This window comes from Eumetopias jubatus, unplaced genomic scaffold, assembly GCF_037043125.1.
Source record: "Eumetopias jubatus isolate StellerSeaLion01/CBP00866 unplaced genomic scaffold, mEumJub1_p1.0 scaffold_4, whole genome shotgun sequence".
Classification (NCBI taxonomy): domain Eukaryota; kingdom Metazoa; phylum Chordata; class Mammalia; order Carnivora; family Otariidae; genus Eumetopias; species Eumetopias jubatus.
Window position 1 is genome coordinate 28,912,495 of NW_028274810.1, and position 6,579 is coordinate 28,919,073.

Here is a 6,579-nt window from a genome sequence, read left to right on the forward strand (position 1 = left end):
AATCTAGTTTGTTTGGGGGCACCTGGGTGGCTCAGTCTGTAAAACGTCTGCCTTCAGCTCCGGTCATGATCCCAGGGTCCTGAGACTGAGCCCCGCATTGGGCTCCCTGCTCAGCGGGAAGCCTGCTTCTCCCTCTCTCACTCCCTCTGCTTGTGTTCGCTCTCTCGCTGTCTCTCTCTCAAATAAATAAATAAAATATTAAAAAAAAATTAAAAAAATCTAGTTGGTCTGATAGAAGGATTGCAACTCCAGTTTTCTTTTGATGTCCATTAGCATGATAAATGGTTCTCTACCCCCTCACTTTCTATTTGGAGGTGTCTTTGGATCTAAAATGAATCTCTTGTGCTCGCTTCAGTAGCACATATACTAAAATTGGAACAATACAGAGAAGATTAGCATGGCCCCTGCTCAAGGATGACATGCAAATTTGTGAAGTGTTCCATATTTTTATTACAGCAAAAAAATAAATTAAATAAATAAATTAAATTAATTGAATCTCTTGCAGACAGCATATTGATAGGTCTTGTTTTTTTTTCCAATCTGATAACCTGTGTCTTTTGATTGGAGCATTTAGTCCAGTTACATTCAGAGTAAGTATTGAAAGATAAGAATTTAGAGCCATTGTATTACCTGTAAAGTCACTGTTTCTGTAGATTGTCTCTGTTCCTGTCTGGTCTTTGATACTTTTGGGCTCTCTCTTTGCTCAAAGGATCCTCTTTAATATTTCTTGCAGGGCTCGTTTAGTGTTCACAAATTCCTTTAGTTTTTGTTTGTCCTGGAAACTTTTTATCTCTCCTATTCTGAATGACACCCTTGCTGGATAAAGTATTCTTGGCTGCATATTTTTTTCCATTTAGCACATTGCATATATCATGCCAATCCTTTCTGGCCTGCCAGGTCTCTGTGGACAGGTCTGTTGCCAGCCTTATGTTTCTCCCCCTATAGGTTAAGGACCTCTTGTACCAAGCTGCTTTCAGGATTTTCTCTTTATCTCTGAAATTTGCAAGCTTCACTATTATATGTTGAGGTATTGACCTATTTTTATTGATTCTGAGGGGGGTTCTCTGTGCCTCCTGCACTTGAATGACTGTTTCCTTCCCCAGATTAGGAAAGTTATCAGCTATAATTTATTCAAATAAACCTTCTGCCTCTTTCTCTCTCTTCATCCTCTGGAACCCCTATTATTCAGATACTATTCTTCTTTTTTTCTTTTTTTAAAGATTTTATTTATTTGAGAGAGAATGAGAGATAGCATGAGAGGGAAGAGGGTCAGAGGGAGAAGCAGACTCCCCGCCGAGCAGGAAGCCCGATGTGGGACCTGATCCCAGGACTCCAGGATCATGACCTGAGCCGAAGGCAGTCGCCCAACCAACTAGCCACCCAGGCGCCCCAGATACTATTTTTCTTTATGGTATCACTGATTTCTAGAAGTCTCCCTACATGATCCAGTAGTTGTTTTTCTCTTTCTCATCTTCCTTATTCTCCATTATTTTGTCTTCTATATTACTGACTCACTCTTCAGCCTCATTTATTTTAGCTGTTAGAACCTCCTTTTTTTTTTTTTACTGCATCTCAAGTGACAGCATTTTTAATTTCACACTGATTAGATTTTAGTTCTTTTACTTCTACAGTAAAGGATTCTCTAGTGTCTTCTATGTTTTTTTTTTTTTTTAAGCCCAGCTAGTATCTTTATACTTCTTTTGAATTCTAATTCTAGTCTTATCTCCATATTGATTAAATCCCTGGCAGGGAGTACTTCCTCCTGTTGTTTCTTTTAGGGTGAGTTTCTCTGTCTTGTCATTATGTCCAGAAAAGAATAGAAGAAAGAGAGAGAAAGGACAAAAATAATAACAAAACAAGCCAGAAGAAAAAAGAAACAAAACGAAATAAAAATTCAAACAAGTAAAACAGAAGAAAACAATAAACTAGATCCTGTGTGTATTTTGGTCTGTTTGTTAAAAGAAACTAGATCCCAAAATAGGAAAGAAAGACATATATATATATATACAAACACACACACAAATACAATAAAACACAATTTAGGAAACCAAAAATAATATGTATAATGTATCTATAAAAATAAAAATTAAAAAAGAATTAAAAAAGAATTGAGGGACACCTGGGTGGCTCTGTCGGTTGGGCGTCTGCCTTTGGCTTGGGTCATGATCCCAGGGTCCTGGGATCAAGTCCCGCATCAGTCTCCTTGCTCAGCGGGGAGTCTGCTTCTCCCTCTCTCACTCCATCTATGCTCTCCCTCCCTCTCTCTCTCACATAAATAAATAAAATCTTTAAAAAAATAAGAAAATAGCTGAAAAGAATAAAACTGAAAGATTAAAGAATTAAAAAAAAAAAACAAACCACAAATGCTATATACTGTTTTCCCCAAGAGCTGAAGCTGTGCAGCCCTCTATGATCAGAAACTTGGTCTGAGCAAGCTGTTCTTGCTGGTTCTGGGGGAGCAGCCTGTTGCTCTGATTCTCAAGTGCCTTTGCACTTGTGGAAATGCGCCTCCCTTGCCAGGGGGCTGGGCTCAGTGTAGCAGCTCCAGATTGCATTATGTGGCACTATTTTGTTCCCTGAAGGTTTTCAGCACTGAAGGGGGGATGAAAATGGCGGCGCCCTACTCTCTAGCCCTGGAACTGAAAGTTCACATCCCCCACTCTTCAGTGAGCTCTCACAGAAAATCAATCACTTTTGTCTCCCTGGTTTCTGGCCGATCTCTGTGTTCACCCAGTCTGTGACCTATAATTTTTTATCTCAGGCACATGACCCAGTTTCAAGTCTCTAAATTTTACCGACTCATGGGGCACAGGAAGAGGGAGAGGAGTCTCACCACGCTCTTCCTTTTGCTGGGTCCCTGCCTGGGGAGAGGTTGCCTGACCGTGCAGGGGTTCCCAGTTTATGGCACCACTGAGCAGGAAGCCAGCACCTAGACTTGCTGGTTTCAGCTGGCTTCTCTGCTCTGATGCTTGGGAACTCTGCCACACTCAGGCACCCCCATCCTTTTTGTGACCCCAGGGATCCTGAGACCAGGCTGCCCCACCTGGGATTCTGCCCTGCTTTGCCACCTGAGCACCTTTAAGCCAGGGACTTCCCCCACCATAACAGACTTCTAAAAGTTCTGATTTTGTGCTCTGCTGTGTATTACTTTGCAGTAGCTTCCTTAAGCAGGCTCCCTCCCCATGCGGTATCCTCAGGTATATTGCCCCGGATTCATGTCTCCAGACCTCCTATCTTCCAAAAAGTGGTTGCTTTTCTATTTGTAGAATTGCAGCATTTCTTTTCTCAGAGCTCTGACTGACTTTGCAGGTGTTCAGAATGATTTGATAACTAGCTGAATTCCAGGGACTATACTAACTTAGGGTTCCCTACTCTTCTACCATCTTAACTCTTCCCCCTATTAGATCTTCTTGTTGAATAGTCCCCATTGTTGTGAGATAGTGTCGTTCTTCATCTCTTGTTACAATCTTTGGTTTAAAATCAAGTTTGATATAAGCATGGCTACTCTGGCTTTCTTTCGATGTCCATTTACATGATAAATGTTTCTCCATCCCCCTCATTTTCAATCTGCAGGTGTCTTTAGGTCTAAAATGAGTCTCTTACAAGAGACTAGCATCTAGATGGGCCTTTTTTTTAATATACATTCTGACACCTTATGTCATTTGATTGGAGCATTTAGTCCATTTATATTCAGAGTAATTATTGGTAGATATGAATTTAGTGCCATTTTATTACTTGTTTTGTCATTGTCTCCAGAGATTTTCCCTGTTCCTTTCTTGTCTTTGTCAATTTTTGGTCTTTCCTTTCCACTCAAAGAGTCCCCTTTAATATTTCTTGCAGGGCTGGTTTAGTGGTCATGAACTCCTTCAGTTTTTGTTTTTCTGGGAAACTCTTTGTCTCTCCTTCTATTCTGAATGATAGTCTTGCAGGATAGAGTATTCTTGGCCACAGATTTTATCCATTCAGTACATTGACTATATCATGCCACTGTCTTCTGGCTTGCCAAAAGTTTCTGTGGAGAGATCTGCTAACCTTATTGGTCTTCGCTTGTAAGTTAGGGACTTCTTTTGTCTTGCTGTTTTTAGGATTTTTTCATTTGCAAATTTAGTTGCCGTATATCCTGGTGTTGACCTGCTATTGTTGATTTTGATGGGAGTTCTCTGTGCCTCCTGGATTTGGATGTCTGTTCCTCCCCCCAATTAAGGAAGTTTTCAGCTATAATTTCCTCAAATAAGCCTTCTGCCCCCTCTTCCTGCTCTTCTTCTGGAACTCCTATGAATATAAATGTTACTATGCTTGATGGTGTCACTGAGTTCCCTAAGTCTACTTTTGTGATCCAAATCGTTTGTTCCTTTTTTCAGCTTATTTTCCATAATTCTATCTTCTAAGCACTTTCCTGAAGCACATTCTTGTCCTTCTCCCATCCTTGTAGTCATTACGGCTTTTTTTTTTTTTTTTTTGGTATTTTACTGGACTGATGTACATTTCACCACTTCTGAAAACGTAAAGTTAACATAGGACTAAGAATACAGAATAAGAAAGGGGGAGAAGCCATCCACACATTTGAGTAAACCAGAAAGGTATGTAAAACATTAGGTTGGAATTGAGGGAAAAACCTGTTCAGAGGTGAAGGGAGGTCCTTGGTTTCTAACAAAAATCTCCTAAAGGCTCTAGTAATACAAGGGTCAGTTTATGGAAAAACTCCGAATTGCACAAAACCCCATTAGGCAGGAGCAATGGGCAGGATAGAAGGACGTGGGCTGTGGGGGCAGCCGGTCTGCAGCAGGGATGGCTGGGCTGGAGGCGGAGGCTCAGGCCCAGGCCCTGTAGGTAGGAACAAGCTGGAAGACTAGAGGCATGTTGGTGCATTCACCCAAAGCTCAGCCTTTCCAGTTGATCTCTAGGATGCTGATGCTTTCCTCAGACAAGGGTCATTACATCCGTGTAGTCATTACATCCAGTTGGTTTTGAATCGTAGTTACTGCATTTTTCATTTTGGCCTGATTGTTTATCCTCTTTAATTTCTGTAGTAAGGGTCTTCCATGCTTTTCTGCAGCCCAGGTAGTATTGTTATGGTCATTGTTTTAAATATTACTTATATCTGTTTCAATTAGATCCCTGGTTGTGACATTTTCTTTCTTTCGTGTTCTTTCTTTTGGGATGAATTCCTCCATCTTGGCATTTTGTCTAGGTCTCTGTCTTCTTCTCTGTGTTGGGAAAGCCTGTTACATGTCCCGCTCCTGAGAGTAATGGCTTTATGAAGAAGAGGTCATACAAAGTCCAGGGCCCGGCACTTCAGGAAGTGTCTCTGTGCATAAATGCTGTGTGCAATCTGCGGCTGTGTTTTGGCTGCTCTGTCCCTCAGCTCAGTGGTCTGTAGAGTTTCTTCCAGCCTGCAGTGGGGAGTGTTTGGACCTTGGCCAGAGTGTGTCAAGTTTTAACTAGGTGTGCTCTGGTCTGCTTGTTAAATGAGACCTGATGCTATTTCCACTAGAAATAAAGCCTTGCAGAACTCTCTTGTCAGTAGACATGGTGCGGGGGTTTGTGCTGGTCTTCTGGGGGCCGGTCCTGCTGCGCTGGTCCTCACACACACTTGCCCTAGAAAGGCAGCACCTGCAGGGCGCAGGGGGTGGACGTGGGGTAAGCAGGTTAGGCAGCCAGTGTTGGTGCTCGGCTGCTTCCTGAAGTTGGTTTATGCCAAGGGGCGGGGGGCGGAAAGGTGGCAGCCTGCTCCATGGAGGAGAGTCCATGTCTGCTGCTCTCAGGGAAGCAGGTTTTTTGTTTTTTTTTGTTTTTTTTTTTTTTAAGATTTTATTTATTTGTTTGACAGAGCACACAGCAGAGGGAGTGGCAGGTAGAGGGAGAAGCAGACTCCCCACGGAGCAGGGAGCCTGATGCGGGGCTCGATCCCAGAAGCCTGGGATCATGACCTGAGCCGAAGGCAGACATTTAACTGAGTCCCCCAGGTGCCCCTGAGGAGTGAATAATGTCCCTTCGTGCATCACGGGCAGTTTTCAGGTCACGGATTTCACGCGGTGTCTGGGCCTCCTGCCTGTCTGGCGCAGCACCAAACACACTGGGCTCTACCTCAGCCAGGCCTGCTGACTTCTAAAATTCCAAACTTCGGGGACCTGGTGTGGTGGGGACTGTAGTCCTCTGGGAAAGGGTTTCAGCATGCTGGAACTGCTGCAGGTTTGACCCCGAAGGGCTGTCTCGCCAGAGCGCAGGGGCCTGAGATTTGGAGCAAGCAGGCTAAACAGCCAGCCTCCTGGTTAGCTGCCCTCAGCAGGTTTGTCTATACCTATGACAAGGACAGGGAAGGGAAATGGTGCCTGCTGTTTTTTTGGTCCCCAGAGAGGCAGTGCCATCTCTCACAGATGTGCTCCAAATGTAGTTTCTCCCCGTGCCCCTTAGGTGACCCTCAAATTGTGCAGTCTGCCCTGAGGTTGTCTGCTGGCCTCCACTCCAGGAGGGGGCCCGTGCCTCTAGTCTCTATCCCAGCCAAGCCCAGGGACCTCTCAAACTCCATTCTTGAGCCCCACTGGTAGCAAAACCCACAAAATTCAGCCCCTCTCATTT

At 43.6% G+C, this 6,579-nt stretch overlaps 1 non-coding gene across 1 annotated transcript; it reads left to right on the forward strand.

Moving 5' to 3' along the window:
• Window positions 1-342: 342 nt before the first annotated feature.
• LOC114196884 (U6 spliceosomal RNA) lies at window positions 343-449 on the forward strand. The gene has a single exon (XR_003606814.1). It is a non-coding gene; the product is annotated as a U6 spliceosomal RNA (small nuclear RNA).
• The last annotated feature ends 6,130 nt before the right edge of the window (window positions 450-6,579 follow it).